The sequence below is a fragment of the Amphiura filiformis genome, chromosome 15 (genome assembly GCF_039555335.1).
Source record: "Amphiura filiformis chromosome 15, Afil_fr2py, whole genome shotgun sequence".
NCBI classification, from domain to species: domain Eukaryota; kingdom Metazoa; phylum Echinodermata; class Ophiuroidea; order Amphilepidida; family Amphiuridae; genus Amphiura; species Amphiura filiformis.
The window spans coordinates 46,335,576-46,352,064 of NC_092642.1; the positions used below are offsets into that span (position 1 = coordinate 46,335,576).

Consider the following 16,489-nt stretch of genomic DNA (forward strand, 5'->3'; position numbering starts at 1 on the left):
TTGGAGCCAATATTTTCACACACTTGGATTCGTCAAATATAATAATGAGCCCAATCAGAGCAATTTCTAAATTAGACCCCTAGATCAGTTCGTTGATTGTAAATACATGGAATAAATGCATGTTATTGATAGCCTATAATTGCCATGCCATGTGATGTAGTATAGCTCTTTTATGACTTCTGTGTATACTTATGCAACCAAACAGTCATGCTCATACAATCAGATATTTTTCAGGTATTGTGAGAAATCTAAACATCTTGCTCATAATATTCCTCGGTTCCAAAGTAAAATGTTTAGATTTGTCACAATACCCTCAAAGCAACTGATGCGCAGTCATTAAATAGATAATATGCATTATGGGGCTACTATAGTCTATGTTACAGACTAGCAAACTGATTACTACTCGCGGCTGCTACCAGCATGTGTAGGAGTATAGCATTGTAAAATATTAACCTTAACATCGAAGATGGGTTGAAATGACAACCCTAAACATCAAAGATTACCCTTAAAAGGTACTCCTTTTCCTAAAAGTGGCATCTACGGCAGCAGGTCAAAATGTGACCCTTTTTCGATGTTTTTTGTGAAGAGCATGGGTACCTAATAATATCTCAAGTGAACCCCCCTGGGGGTTTTGCCTTTGACTCTGGTTTCATACCCTTCCTCAGCATGCCTTTGAGTGTCTTTGACAAAGACCAGCTAATGCATCATCAGTAATATGAATAAAACTTGACCTTTTGAGTATTTAAAACTAAATTAAATTAAATTGATATAATTGCCTTTCTAAAAGTGTTTTAATATGATTGAATTATTTATGGTCTTAATTAACATATACATTATTGGTAGGGTAATAATTAATCAGCGTATAGTTATACAAGTTTTAATTTTTGCTATCTCTTTAATTGCATTAATTTGCCACGATACAATGTAGAACAAATTAATATTGTAAATCTAAAGTACAGGAATAAACATCAAATGCATTTGTGAAAAGTACTTTAAAATAAACGAGGTTTATAGTTTCTAATTATCTTTTTGCTGAAAACAATGAAATACCAAAAATGAATAAGTAATGGTATACCGGTACTCTCAACTAACTCATCACATCTCATACAAAATATCCATTTGAATTATTTTTTATTTAATACATAGTTCAGATGCCAAATATAATACAACAAAAGGGCTGCCACAATGTGTATTGTTTGTATTAATATTACATGTAAAAAGAGACATTTGTAATGAATAGATAAAGAGGCACTTAATAGTACAGGTAACTCCACCTTACACACGATCAAAATGACCACATTGTTGTTGGTACAAATTTGCACCAGAGATGTGATTAGATTTGTTAGTATTTTTAAGACAACAGACAAAAACTGAAAGATTGAAATTGAGAAAATGGAATTTGCAAATGGACATAAATAATGGTTTTAGCATAGTGCCTGCTTTCCTGCATTTGTCACATTTATGAACAGTTTTTGTGTATGTCAGTATCCACCGATCGAATTCGACGGTATCGCATCGCAAAATGCGATGCAATTTCCATCAACTGCTATGCACTTTTCCAAAATGCATAGCTAAAAGTGCTATACTGCTATGCAAACATGTGTTTTGCATAGCACAAACTGCGATGCAAAAAAAATTGACTGAATTCGAACCCTGTCAGTATCACATGCTCCCATTCTAGAGTGTGGTGGCAGAGTCCACATTTATGTAGTAAATAACCACACATAGCGAACCGTGGACGTGGCACAATAGGAGGATTGTGAGTTTGAGCCCCAGTGGTGCCATCGTGTTGTGCACTTGGGCAAGGTGCTTTACCTGCCTTGCTTCTCTCTACCCAGGGGTGAAATGGGGAGCTGTTATGAATATTGTCAAGGAGCGCTGCCCAAAGATGTGAGCATTGGGCATTGTATGGCAGCTGATATATTCTAACGACAGCAGAATAAATGTAAAACGCTTTGATACACGTGAAAGGTGCTGTATAAATTATAAATGCCAACATTTATTTTACTGTGCAATATAATATATATTCAAGCATTTGAGGTCTGTACATCACTGTAAAGAAAGAAGGAAGGAAGGAAGGAAGGATGGATGGAAGGAAGGAAAGATGGAAGGCCAATCCATAGACCATAAAAGAAGTCTATGGTCAATCGTACATCTGAAATAATTCTCAAGACATTATTTTTATCAACAAAACTCTTTTAATACCAAGTAACAATGTCCTGTGACACTGCAAAATAAGAACAAACAAAAACAGAAAGAAGTTAAAATCAAGATTTTCAGATTCTGATCCTTTTAAAGGGCTCAGATTGTGGGACCTGAGAGCACATCAGACATATCAAATTGTATTTTGAATACGAGGAATGTCCTTCTGATATCAAATAATTTTGATTTTTGACATTCGCAATATAATACACATTTTATGGCAAATGATTACAAAGTGATATTTTAAAAATTCAACAGTCCGCGAAGTGAATTGTGCATATCTAATGATATGAATTTAACTGCATATTTATAAAATAATATTCAAAGTCACAGGTATGAAAGTTAATATACTTAGATCTCTGGGTTGATAGGATGAACATTGAACAATAATCTTTCCCCAGAGCAGGGAAAGATTAAAATTTGTTTAATATCGCTTGATGTGTATAGTTCCTATTAGGTATAAAAAGGAAATACATCAAATAATGACAGATCTCGCCTCTGCACTTTTCTATGCTTGTGTTTTAAAATTGAATTTATACAAAATATTGCTTGATGTGTATACTATTATTTATTAGTTATGTCAGTAGAGAAATACATCAAAGAATGATGACGGCCCTTGGCACTGCACTTTCATACACTTTATAAATAAAATTAATACATAAAATATATCGTTTGATGTGTAGGCCTATACTATTATTTATTATGTATCAAAAAAGATATACATCGAAGAATGACAGACCTTGCAACTGCACTTTCCTATGCTACTGTTTTCAAATAAAATTAATATACATACAAAAATTACGCTCGGTGTATATATAACCAAGAAAACACAAAACGTTTTAAGTGGGGTATATTTTCGGTTTTAGTTTTGGTTAAAACGTTTTGATGACATTTAAATGTCAGGTTGTATAAAGGTCATGAAAACGTTTTAAAACGTTTTGTATGAAAACACACTACAAAAACATTGTTTACATGTTGTTAACATGTTATTGTAAAATATTTTTGCAAACATTTTTTCCAAATATTTTGCAAAATATCTTGTCAACTTTATTTGAATAACATTATGGTAGATTATTTGGCAGCAAATTTAATTAAACAAAAATGTTTTTAAATGTTCAGAAAATGTTTTATACGTAAGCAGACATTTACACTTTTTGTGTAAATCTTTTCGAACCTTTTGCGAAAAATGTGAAAAATGTTTTGTGTTTGCTGGGTATATGTATTGACATTGTATAGTATAGTGCCAAACAATATGTTATGCAATGTTGTGTTTCATTTCCACTTACTCCTGTCCAATAATCAATATGTTATGGCGGCTGGGTCAGACGGGATCGTAGATTGACGTCAGTATAAAATAGATGTGTTAATTACATTGGATGCTCGTAATCATGATGGCTTATTTATTTGCTATTGTTTTATATTCATCTTTTCATTACCAGAGAGAGAGACACAAATTAACACTCTCCACACGGGTGTCATCTGCAGACGACAAGTTCTATTTTTTTTTTTAATTTAAAAATTTTGGAATTGTAAATTTTCATGACCATATTTGGAATCAGCATAAAAAATGCTTTAAGGGGGGACCACAGGTCAACTTCCCAAACCCTTGTAAAAATGGAGATTTTGTCAGAGGTAAATTGTACTATTTCTGAGCTTTAATTTGGTCTTTGTTTGGTTACAATCGGACATTCCTATATAAAGTTATTGCCAATACAAGATGATAAGTCGCAGAAAAGTACTAGAAATAGCAGCTCGTTCTTATGTTATTACTATATAAATCATTTCTTATGTATTTTATTGTTTTTCAAGCTGCGATATTTAAGGAATTTCATAACAATATTATTTACAGCAAAGTAAACAGCAATTTATGGTGTAAACTGTTTTAGTAATTTGGGGAAATATAAATCAATACAAATATCAATATTTGAATGTAAGTGTTTCTACAATGTGAATTAAAAAAATATTTAGTGTTTCTAGACTAAAAATGCTAATATCTCAAAATGGTAATTCGGCGATGTCAGAATTTTGCCCCCAAAAACTTTTCCACTTCCCATAGGCCTATGACAATGAAATTCGGCACACATGTACTATTTGTAATGCTCTACAACTTAATGGGAGCTTTTGTTGATATCTGCTTTACTTTTTGATTTATAGGTCAAATCCAGATGAAAAAATCAGTTCTTTTCATCACCAAACAGTTGCCATGGCAACAGAAAGCAAAAATGTCAAAATGTCTCTCCATTAGGTTGCAAAGCTATACCTATATAACATATCTGGATAGTAAATAGTAAGTTAAATGTTCTCCTTAATCATTACTTTTGGGGGGCAAAATTCAAATTTTTCCTATGACTCATTTGAACATATTTGACCTTTGACCTCGCCTCATTTGCATATACATATCGACACGTAAAAAAAATATAATTTTCTGAAACTTCAATCTTTGTGTGTTACATTGATATCTATAACAAGCCATACTTCTATTATTAATAGGCTATAAACAAGGCCATTCAAAATTCCACCTAAAAACGACCTGTGGCCCCCCTTAAAATGAGTACAAACAAGCCTAGTATTGGTTCAGTGGTTCTTAAGATAGCTCTTGATCATGTTGATATTGTGAGAAAATATCTTAAGCGCTTCAGACTCCAGTATTATGCATACAATATTGTATGTACAATATATACGTTATTTAATCTATTGCCATTCTATTTCCAGTAATGTTTTAGTTCTAACGAATGTTTGATGACGAAAAATCGATAATATGTTACATACAATATCTAGCTGAAATATATTATCGATTTTCGTCATCAAACATTCGTTAGAACTTAAACATTACTGGAAATAAATAAAATAGATAAATAACGTACATATATTGTACATACAATATTGTACAATAAAAAAAGTCTGTATACTGCTTTAAACTTTGGATTTTGAAGATGTTAAAAAATCTATGATGTGAGATGTGTTTGATTTCATTTTTAAATGTTCTTATTTCTGTGTCTGGATTTATTGTCAAATCAGAAACAATAGGGTAAATCTGAATAAAAACTCCTTTAAAAAGAATATGTGCTCAATGGGAATTTGATTAATTATTGATTAATTATGAACCGTGTAATTCTAGTTGGTACAAGATATCTATTAATTCATATCACTTGTACATAATTTTCTTAATTTTCTTAACCTGACAAAAATGATTTTGATAAGGCCTAAAGAAAGAAGTTTGTATTGCCCTAAACACATCAAACACAGGGTAGGTCTGTTGGTATTTTTTTAAAAAAATCACCACAAACTAGGATGGTAAGGAATGATTTATAAGGTTTGTTAGGCTTGTTTTTTAATATATCAGATTTGTGCAGTACAAAGGGTATAGATACATTTTGTGTATAGTAGATTTGGGTATTTCACCCAAATATTATTTTATTTGTGTTTTATAAAATGCAAATCAATTGTTTTCAAGTGAATACATCATAAGGCGGGAAATGAAACAAATTGTTCTAGTATTAAAAAATAAAATATTCATATTATTTTTTTAATTAAATATTTGGTCGGATGTAGAGAAAGCAACACAATATATTTTGGCCTATATTTGCTCATAGTGGAAGCAGTTTCGGCACAATATCAAAATTATATTAAAGGTCTCATATGGAGGGTTTTTTCACCGACAGAAAATGAAAGAATTTGCTTCAGAAATTAATGATGAACAGACTGGAGTATGATTTATAATCATATTTACTGTTTAAAATATCATTTTTTGCAATAAAATACATGCCCTTCTGAGGCCGACTTTTGAAACGATCGAGTCTGCTGGCGCAGAGCCAACATGACCCGTGACGTCATAATGGGTACTGTTAGATCAGGGTCAGATCAACAATAAACAACACAAAAACAACAAACAACCTCAACTCCAGATATTTAATGTGAGTTGGAAATGAGTTAAATTTATTTTTAGATATAGTAAAACCATGCAACTTTTTAAAATTACTTGATACTCTAGGTCGGTAAACATGAGTAAGATTTAATCTTTCCCTAGAGAAGTCCTTTCTTTTTTGGAGGGTTGAGCTTTCGGAACTCTAACGAAAGCCATCTTCATCTGAAGATTGCACACGCTATAGTTCCGAAAACTCAGCCGTCCAAAAAGGACTTCTCTAGGGAAAGATTAAATCTTACGCAAGTGTCAATCTTGTTTAGGAACCAAAAGCCATTTCCTCGCCCAAATGACAAGCTTTGGCGATGTTATAATAATGACTAGAATTTTTGACTAATCATATAATGGGCCCATTTGAAATCCACACTCCACCTGTACAAAATTTAGCTAAAGTTTTCCGCAGAGGGAGTAGAGATTGCAAATATAATAGTCAATGCATAACTACCAATTTGAAATACTCACTCCAGTTGTGGAGGAAAGGCTATAATAGGGGAAGTATGAGTTAGAAACCCTAGCCAATTACATTTGAAAAATATACTCCCTCTGTTGAAGACTCTTCTTAAATCATACACAGGGGTATTGTGGATTTCAGATGGAATAGCCTAGTGCTTACTGCAGCTGGTTGATTATAATTATTTGCCATTCCTAATGATCACCATCTTGGAAAATTGGTCATGAATTAATTTTTATAACTACCTGCATGGATTGCAGCTGTGTAGATATGTATTTTTTTATTAAAAATATATTGAATAGTTCACATCAGACCAAACTTGTGTTGTTAGCCAATCATTAAATAAATTAGAGACTATTTTATGGAAATGGAGAAAAATCTTTTTGATGTCATGACAGTATCTGCAGCTGGAGAGGGAGGGATGGCCTTTTATTTAAAAATGTTTGCAGGACCAATTGTGGAATAGTTCACATCAGATAATATCCATGTTGCTATCTACTGAATATAGCTCACATCAGATAACATCCATGCTGCTATGTGTTGAAGATAGCTCACATCAGATAACATCCATGCTGCTATCTACTGAAGATAGCTCACATCAAATAATATCCATGCTGCTATGTGTTGAAGATAGCTCACATCAAATAATATCCATGCTGCTATCTACTGAAGATAGCTCACATTAGATAATATCCATGTTGCTATCTACTGAATATAGCTCACATCAGATAATATCCATGCTGCTATGTGTTGAAGATAGCTCACATCAGATAACATCCATGCTGCTATCTACTGAAGATAGCTCACATCAAATAATATCCATGCTGCTATGTGTTGAAGATAGCTCACATCAGATAACATCCATGCTGCTATGTGTTGAAGATAGCTCACATCAGATAACATCCATGCTGCTATCTACTGAAGAAAGCTCACATCAAATAATATCCATGCTGCTATCTACTGAAGATAACTCACATTTGATAATATCCATGCTGCTATCTACTGAAGATAGCTCACATCAGATAATATCCATGCTGCTATCTACTGAAGATAGCTCACATCAAATAATATCCATGCTGCTATCTACTGAAGATAGCTCACATTAGATAATATCCATGCTGCTATCTACTGAATATAGCTCACATCAGATAATATCCATGCTGCTATGTGTTGAAGATAGCTCACATCAGATAACATCCATGCTGCTATCTACTGAAGATAGCTCACATCAAATAATATCCATGCTGCTATGTGTTGAAGATAGCTCACATCAGATAACATCCATGCTGCTATGTGTTGAAGATAGCTCACATCAGATAACATCCATGCTGCTATCTACTGAAGAAAGCTCACATCAAATAATATCCATGCTGCTATCTACTGAAGATAACTCACATTTGATAATATCCATGCTGCTATCTACTGAAGATAGCTCACATCAGATAATATCCATGCTGCTATCTACTGAAGATAGCTCACATCAAATAATATCCATGCTGCTATCTACTGAAGATAGCTCACATTAGATAATATCCATGCTGCTATCTACTGAAGATAGCTCACATCAGATAATATCCATGCTGCTATGTGTTGAAGATAGCTCACATCAGATAACATCCATGCTGCTATCTACTGAAGATAGCTCACATCAAATAATATCCATGCTGCTATGTGTTGAAGATAGCTCACATCAGATAACATCCATGCTGCTATGTGTTGAAGATAGCTCACATCAGATAACATCCATGCTGCTATCTACTGAAGAAAGCTCACATCAAATAATATCCATGCTGCTATCTACTGAAGATAACTCACATTTGATAATATCCATGCTGCTATCTACTGAAGATAGCTCACATCAGATAATATCCATGCTGCTATCTACTGAAGATAACTCACATCAGATAACATCCATGCTGCTATCTACTGAAGATAGCTCACATCAAATAATATCCATGCTTCTATCTACTGAAGATAGCTCACATTAGATAATATCCATGCTGCTATCTACTGAAGATTGCTCACATCAGATAATATCCATGCTGCTATCTACTGAAGATAGCTCACATCAAATAATATCCATGCTGCTATCTACTGAAGATAGCTCACATTAGATAATATCCATGCTGCTATCTACTGAAGATAGCTCACATCAGATAACATCCATGCTGCTATCTACTGAAGATAGCTCACATCAAATAATATCCATGCTGCTATCTACTGAAGATAGCTCACATCAAATAATATCCATGCTGCTATCTACTGAAGATAGCTCACATTAGATAATATCCATGCTGCTATCTACTGAAGATAGCTCACATCAGATAATATCCATGCTGCTATCTACTGAAGATAGCTCACATCAAATAATATCCATGCTGCTATCTACTGAAGATAGCTCACATTAGATAATATCCATGCTGCTATCTACTGAAGATAGCTCACATCAGATAATATCCATGCTGCTATCTACTGAAGATAACTCACATCAGATAACATCCATGCTGCTATCTACTGAAGATAGCTCACATCAAATAATATCCATGCTGCTATCTACTGAAGATAGCTCACATTAGATAATATCCATGCTGCTATCTACTGAAGATAGCTCACATCAGATAACATCCATGCTGCTATCTACTGAAGATAGCTCACATCAAATAATATCCATGCTGCTATCTACTGAAGATAGCTCACATTAGATAATATCCATGCTGCTATCTACTGAAGATTGCTCACATCAGATAATATCCATGTTCCTATCTACTGAAGATAGCTTACATCAAATAATGTCCATGCTGCTGTCTACTGAAGATAGCTTACATCAGATGATATCCATGTTGCTATCTACTGAAGATAGCTCACATCAGATAATATCCATGCTGCTATCTACTGAAGATAGCTCACATTAGATAATATCCATGCTGCTATCTACTGAAGATTGCTCACATCAGATAATATCCATGCTGCTATCTACTGAAGATAGCTCACATCAGATTATACCCATGCTGCTATCTACTGAAGATAGCTCACATTAGATAATATCCATGCTGCTATCTACTGAAGATTGCTCACATCAGATAATATCCATGCTGCTATCTACTGAAGATAGCTCACATCAGATTATACCCATGCTGCTATCTACTGAAGATAGCTCACATTAGATAATATCCATGCTGCTATCTACTGATGATAGCTCACATCAGATACTATCCATGCTGCTGTCTACTGAAGATAGCTCACATCAGATAATATCCATGCTGCTATCTACTGAAGATAGCTCACATCAGATAATATCCATGCTGCTATCTACTGAAGATAGCTCACATCAGATAATATCCATGCTGCTATCTACTGAAGATAACTCATATCAAATAATATCCATGCTGCTATCTACTGATGATAGCTCACATCAGATACTATCCATGCTGCTGTCTACTGAAGATAGCTCACATCAGACAATATCCATGCTGCTATCTACTGAAGATAACTCATATCAAATAATATCCATGCTGCTATCTACTGATGATAACTCATATCAAATAATATCCATGCTGCTATCTACTGAAGATAGCTCACATCAGATAACATCCATGTTGCTATCTACTGAAGATAGCTTACATCAAATAATATCCATGCTGCTGTCTACTGAAGATAGCTCACATCAGATAATATTCATGCTGCTATCTACTGAAGATAGCTTACATCAGATAATATCCATGCTGCTATCTACTGAAGATAGCTCACATCAGATAATATCCATGCTGCTGTCTACTGAAGATAGCTCACATCAGATAATATCCATGCTGCTGTCTACTGAAGATAGCTTACATCAAATAATATCCATGCTGCTATCTACTGATGATAGCTCACATCAGATAATATTCATGCTGCTGTCTACTGAAGATAGTGCACATCGGATAATATCCATGCTGCTATCTACTGAAGATAGCTTACATCAAATAATATCCATACTGCTGTCTACTGAAGATAGCTCACATCAGATAATATTCATGCTGCTATCTACTGAAGATAGCTCACATCAGATAATATCCATGCTGCTATCTACTGAAGATAGCTTACATCAAATAATATCCATACTGCTGTCTACTGAAGATAGCTCACATCAGATAATATTCATGCTGCTATCTACTGAAGATAGCTCACATCAGATAATATCCATGCTGCTATGTGTTGAAGATAGCTCACATCAGATAATATCCATGCTGCTATGTGTTGAAGATAGCTCACATCAGATAATATCCATGCTGCTATCTGTTGAAGATTGCTCACATCAGATAATATCCATGCTGCTATCTACTGAAGATAGCTCACATCAGATAATATCCATGCTGCTATCTACTGAAGATAGCTCACATCAGATAATATCCATGCTGCTATCTACTAAAGATAGCTCATATCAAAGTAGGCCTATATCATGTTAGTGTTGTCTACTGAAGGCAATATTTATGTTGCTATCTACTGAAATAGCACATAACTGTCATTGTTAAGATGTTATGGTAATGTTGCTATCTGCTGTAGTTAGCTCACATCAGATATAAGTAAAATCCCATCTTGTAGCTATAATTGGCAGAAAACCAGAATTCATTTGTTTAAAAGTTTTAAAGATATGACCTCTAATGTAAAAATGATTGCAGGAACAATTTTGCTATTTTTGTGCGGGTACAGGCCATGTGGGTCCATCTGTAGATCAATTTTCTATTTTTTCAAAATAAACAATTGTAACATTTTTGTAAATGTGATATATGCAATGCATTGTGTAGGACTGTGTAGGAAATTTTCTGAGAATGTCAAATTTATGTCTTATAGTTCTTCAGTTATTGTCCAAAATATAGAGAATTTGCACTTTTTTTACATTTTTACATATAACTCATATAGCTTGACCAATAAATTTGTATATTGTGTTCAAACCATCCAAATTTATATCAAAAGTGGGCTGATTTTGAATGATTTTAGCAAATAATATGGGGAGCAGCAACCCTTAAAACACCTTGTGAATCCGCTGCTTATAATATTAGTATTGATCACATTTGGTATTGCTGTGTTTAGTTATTAAAACGATTTGTTAATAATTATTTATATGAGATATATGAGTATCATACATGGTAGCATAGATTGCTGCAATTCATGTTCCCAGAATTATTGATTTATTGATTGCCATTGTACTTTTAATTAGCATTTGTATGCATATGTGTGGAATTTTGGATGTTGGTTTGTATAAATTAATTATGTCAAACAAAATAAATTGCTATCATTTTATGAGAGCGATCTCGTTATAATTCACGTATCAATGACTGAGTCCATTAATTGCATATAAAATATTTATTGTGAGCAGAATTGAAAGTATATTCTCATTTATTCTACTGCTAAACATGATATTTCGCTATATTAATTTTTTGCAATTTGAACAAATTTCCTGTGATACAGTAGTTCCTTTTGCAATATAATGAAATGAAATGAATTTTTGCAGTATGTATGATTGTCAGAAAATGAAACTTCACATAGATTTTCACTGTAGTCCATTCACTATAATTTTGAAAGCATTATGGATGAATATTGGGCTGTTCCATTTGAAAATCGCACCCCCACAAATTTGTTTAGATTCAATCATTTTCATCCACAAGAAGTTGAAGAGGTGTGGGAGATTTTGGAATTTCAAACAATAGAGAGATGGAATCCAGTAACATTTCTTCCAAATTTGTCATAGAATTTCATGATTTTGCAGCAAAAAACCTAAAAAAAGGAAATAAAAAATGAATTTGCTGTTTCAGCTGACACAGACGTGTTAAGAAAGACAAATTCGCGCGGCGGCTTTGAGACATAACAGTGTTTTTTAGCCTTATTATTATATAATGTTTTATAAATGTGTAATGATGTTTACAACTGCCAAATTTGCTTGACGATTATGATTTTTTTTTCATTTACAATAATATATGTAATCATCATCAAACAAATTGCTTGAAAGGCCTTCATATATATTTTATTTCATAATTAGAGCCCATTAAATGTATAATTAGTTATTTCTATGGCAACCAAGTTATCAGGTTGTTTGGACATGCGGTTGCTATGGACTGACTTAAAAGGCATTGAAGCCATAGCTTGTTCAAGAAGCCCTGGATTTAGCTTTTAACATGAAATTCATCATTTTCTAACCTTTCAAGGCATGCTCAATGGCAGAAGCCATAGTTATTATTCTCTCCAGTTGTAGCCATAAAAAAAACCTGCAGTGTTTTTCTTAATATTAATACATATCCACCATGAATGAGCCCAGGAGTCGGAAAATGTGATTTTGAACTACAGTGCACAAAAATTTCATATTTTGAGAACAATTAGATTGTCACAGATTTGAAATATTTCCAACTTCTCTTACACAGCTATACAAAAACTTAAAACATTTTATGGAGCTGGTTTCAACAGAAATAATAGAATTTTGATAACTTTAAGTGCAGTTTTCTCAGTGTTGTGATCTGTTGTAAGGCAAATTTTGAAGTATGATAACTTCATTTCTGGATATCGTACAAAGTTAGTTGGAAGTGTTATTTTGAAGCTTCAGGTATGATACTCCCAAATCTGTAAAAAATATCAACTTATGAAGGGCCGACTTCTGGGCTCATTTGTAGTGGATTGTCACCATTAATCCTATAGGAAATGAGTCAAGGAAACCAAAAATTGCATTTATAATTCCATATGTCTTGCCTTACTTGATTAAAACAATATATCAAAAGAAAAGTTTTGGTGTTTCTCCCTCCTAATAAAAAAAATCATGCACATGGGGCATATAAAATTTCCCTTCTATCAAGCCTTGGGATCTCCTTTATAGAACCCATAACATTCCTCATTATTTTTTATTTTATTTTGTTATTTCAGGTCGTTATGAAATTTTAAAAGTTGTGAAATATTTTGTATTTGGCAAACCTGAAAGAAGTGGAAATATTCAAATAATCTAACATGTAGCCTATAAGAATCAGTGGCGGCACCAGGATTTTTTTCGGGGGGCATTGGGGGACAAAGTGAATTTTTATGGGGAAAATTGTTTTCCAATACCATACTCACACTAATTAGTGCCCACTAATTAGCATTTACAGAATATCTAATGGTATGCAATATAATGCTCTGCCTGCTAGCTATAGGCTTCAAAATATAAAATTTTGAGATATTTTCTCAAAAAATCAAGAACCATACTCATTGTACTTATTTTAATGCATTTTTCATGCTGATTCCAAATATGGTCATGGAAATGTACAATTCTGAAATTTTTGAATTTTTAAAAGTTTTGAAATATTTTCTCAAAAACTAGGCTTGTTTGTACTCATTTTAATACATTTTTTATGCTGATTTCAAATACGGTAATGAAAATTTACAATTCTGAAATTTTTACATTAAAAGAAATTGAAACTTGTCGTCCACAGTCGACACCCACATGGAGAGAGTTAATACAAAAATGCACATGGCAGCATTTGGGTATAGAGCCATCTTACCTTTTCATATATCCTACACCCACATGGGCACTGTTGCATCAGGGTAAGCTACACTATCTTAAGAACCAACCCAACCAATACCAGGCTTGTTTGTACTCATTTTAATGCATTGTTCATGCCGATTCTAAATAAAGCAATGAAAATTTACAATTCTGAAATTTTTACATTAAAAGAAATCGAAACTTGTCGTCCGCAGTCAACACCCGCGTGGAGAGAGTTAATACAAAAATGCACAAGGCAGCATTTGGGTATAGAGCATTTTGCATTTTGCCTCTTCATAATATGCTATTACTACACCCACATAAGCACTGTTGAATCAGGGAACATTACCTACACTCACTTAAGAACCACTGAACAATAATGATCTCAAGCATTACCGTCCAGTTTCAAACCTGCAATTTACTTCCAAGGTTCTTGAAAAATGTGCCTCATCTCAGATAACTCATCACACTGATACCAATAACCTTTCTGAGCCTATGCAATCTGCCTACAGAGGGCAACACAGTACTGAAACGGCCTTAGTCTCTGTCCAAAATGACATCTTGCGTGCTTTAGATGATCAAAAGGTTGTCTTGCTGCTGATGTTAGATCTCTCAGCTGCTTTCGACACGGTGGACCACGAAATTTTGATGCATAGGCTCAGAGATGACTTTGGTATTGGAGGTTCTGCCTATGACTGGTACAGCTCATATCTTGAAAATAGATCATTTAGAATACTGGTATCAGGTACTTATTCTAACGATATGCATCTGGAGTATGGCCTCCCTCAAGGGTCTGTAACTGGGCCATTGGGTTTTGTGTATTATACTCATATTGTTGGGAAAATCCTACGTCAGCATAATGTAAAATACCATATATATGCTGATGATACCCAGATTTATTTGGTGGTAGATCCTACTATTCCTGGTGATATAGTGTGTGCATTATGGAAGCTCGCCAGATGTGTTGCAGACATACAGACTTGGATGATTGAAAACAAGCTCAAACTAAATCAAGAAAAGACTGAGTTTTTTCTGGCAGCATCTCCCCACCATTTTAAGAAGATTGCCAATGTTAGCCTTATTCTTGATGGTGTGGAAATTTTTCCATCCACTTCTGTTCGTAACCTTGGGGTTGTCTTTGATCGTCAAATGTGTATGTCTGCTCACATCACCCAACTATGTAAATCAGTAAATGGGCTCATTAGAAACATCACCAGAATTCGTCCAATTTAGATTTCAATACTTGTCAAAATACTGTCAGAACCCTCATTCTCTCACGTCTTGATTACTGTAACATTTTGCTCAATGGAATAACACAGAAAGATCTCTCCAGACTGCAGAAATTACAGAACAAATGTGCCAAGCTGATATATCGCAAGCCCAGGTCTGATCATGTGAGCCCACTCTTAAGAGATCTTCATTGGCTACCAGTTCATGAGAGAATCAAGTTCAAGACACTCACACTTGTGTATAAGTCCCTGAATGGGCTCTCTCCTCAGTACATTTCCAACTGTCTCATGGTCAAGAGCTCCATACATGCTATGAACACTAGGTCCAGTGAGAGTGTTAATTTTATCATTCCTCGCACCAGGAAATGTGCTGGGGATAGGGCCTTTTCAGTAACTGCTCCAAAGTTTTGGAATGAATTACCATCGACTATCAAAAATGCTATCAGCCTGGACTCATTTAAGTCATTGATCAAAACACACTTATTTCCTTAATTATTGCTGCCATTGCTTTCTGTATTTTTGGTTAAATTTTTTGGTTTTCTTTTCTCTTGCGCCTTGAATCCTTAGGCAAAGGCGCATTATAAATTCTTGTTGTTATGTTATGTTATGTTATGTTACTGAACCAATACTAGGCTTGTTTGTACTTATTTTAATGCATTTTTCATGCCGATTCTAAATAAATCAATGAAAATTTACAATTCTGGAATTTTTGCATTAAAACAATTTAAGCTTGTTATCTGCAGTCAACACCTGCATGAAGAAAGTTAATTAAGACCAAAATGCATAAGGCAGCAATTGGGTAATGAGCATTTTGCATCTTAACTCGTCATTTATCCTACACCCACAAATGGGCACTGTTGCATCAGGGTATATTAGCTACGCATTGTTAAGAACCACCGAACCAATACTAGGCTTGTTTGTACTCATTTTAATGCATTTTTCATGCTGATTCCAAATGTAGTAATGGAAAATTACAATTCTGAAATTTAAACTTGTCGTCGGCAGTCGACACCCACAAAAATGCACAAAGCAGCATTAGGATATAGAGCATTTTGCATCACATATCCTACACCCACACTGGCACTGTTGCATCAGGGAATATTAGCTACACTTACTTAATTTGTCCTATTTTTAACTGACAATTTAATTGTGTGATTCTAGTAAGGCACCAATTCAGAAAATTGGATTACTTCATTATTTTTTCA

The 16,489-nt window shown here is 34.0% G+C and overlaps 1 protein-coding gene across 2 annotated transcripts in view; it reads left to right on the forward strand.

Annotated features, from left to right (window-relative positions):
• Window positions 1-16,489, forward strand: part of LOC140171728 (uncharacterized) — a 243,489-nt gene that overhangs the window by 113,907 nt on the left and 113,093 nt on the right. The gene's annotated exons all lie outside the window — the stretch shown is intronic.